Source organism: Myotis brandtii, unplaced genomic scaffold (assembly GCF_000412655.1).
Source record: "Myotis brandtii unplaced genomic scaffold, ASM41265v1 scaffold56, whole genome shotgun sequence".
Classification (NCBI taxonomy): domain Eukaryota; kingdom Metazoa; phylum Chordata; class Mammalia; order Chiroptera; family Vespertilionidae; genus Myotis; species Myotis brandtii.
In genome coordinates, this window is record NW_005370080.1 from 3,565,373 (window position 1) to 3,567,107 (window position 1,735).

The window sequence follows — 1,735 nt, forward strand, 5'->3', positions numbered from 1 at the left end:
TGCACAAATTTTTGTGCACCGGGCCTCTAGTGTTATAATGCTAGACAACTTTGCTCTTAAAACTTTCCAAACCAACTCTTGAGCATATTCATTTAAATTACTAAGTGGGAAGCTGATTTCCTATAGCTAATACTGTCTTCAATCATGGATGAAAATGAGTCAAGCAAATGGAATAAAACACACACACACACACACACACACACACACACACACAACTTGGCCATATATTTTTTTAAATTTTTCTCTCCTCATTTCTCCCTGTGGGAAACTGATATAGGGTTGAGCCTTGGACTGACCTGCTGGCAAAGTCACAAACAAGTCCCAGCTTAGAGGGCTCAGTCCTCTTAGCATAATTAGGCTTGACCTTATAACACTCCCCAGATCTTACCTGGGAAGCTAATGGGCTGAGGGAAGTGCAGGGAGTGTAAACATGATCAAAACAGGTGAAACTCACAAGAACTGTAACTATGGAAACCACTGCATTGTTTACCTCAGACTATAAAAGGTTGGTGCGGACTGAGCAAGGGCGGAAGTCTTTCCTCTTGAGTTGGATTTACCCGCCTGGTCCCCCAATATTTCCAAATTTTCTCTTGTCTTTTCTATTTCATTTGTGTGCGGCTCCTCTTCCAGATATTGAACCCTGAACCACGCAGGACGTGGAAGGAAACATTTACGACACTCCCTCCCCTAACCCTCAGTCTCCACTCCATACAACAGTCACTTCCTGGACCAAACATTCATGACAAATTCAAAACAGTTGCCTGGGGTTTGGCTACTGCTTAACAGGTAGTTATAAACTATTCTGTGGTGATAACCGATATTCCAGCTAACTGAGATGGCATGAGGAAGCTGATTAAAGTAGTCAAGAGATTGTTTAAACATGAAAATGTAAACATGGCCTTTATTGGATAGAGTAATTAGAAATTACAGCTGTTTGTTTTTTTGTCAGAACCATCTGTGGTTTATCAAAATTTTGACACATGGCATAACCTGCCACTAATCAAAAAGAAGCCAACAAGCAAAAAAGAATGAAAGAAAGAAAGAAAGAAAGAAAGAAAGAAAGAAAGAAAGGAAGGAAGGAAGAAAGGAAGAAAGAAAGAAAGAATAATCTAAGACTAAGTAGGAAAACAGACATGGAAAACCTCCATCTTTCCAAGTGGGAAAAAATATTTAACTTGTTATTCTGGTCTGTTTTGGGACAAAGTCAGCTTCTCATTTGTTTTGACAAATGTGCCCTCTCTCCATTGTGAAGAATCCCACAGTGGACGGCCCAGGCAGCTCAAAGTGAGAAAAGAAGCCATGAGGATATAGGTGAAAGGACAGAACTAACTCTTACCAAGTTGCCAAACTCAAGTAATTTAATTAAATGAAGCCCAAGCTTGGCTTTTTTGATACATCTAGAGTATCGTTGATTTATGGAGATTATTCGATGGCATTAACCTTCTGGTTATAATATACTAGAGGCCTGGTGCACAAAAATTTGTCCACTCGGGGGGTGGGGGGGGTCCCTCAGCCCGGCCTGTGCCCTCTCGCAGTCTGGGACCCCTCGGGAGAAGATAACGACCTGGCTTAGGCCTGCTCCTGGGTGGCAGAGGGCAGGCCCAATCCCTAGGTGCAGCCCCTGGTCGGGCTCAGAGCAGGGCTGCTGGGGGAGTTGGGGCGCCGCCCCCTGTCATGCACAGAGCAGGGCGGATTGGGAGGTTGCGATGCCACCCTCAGTCACGCTCAGGGTAGG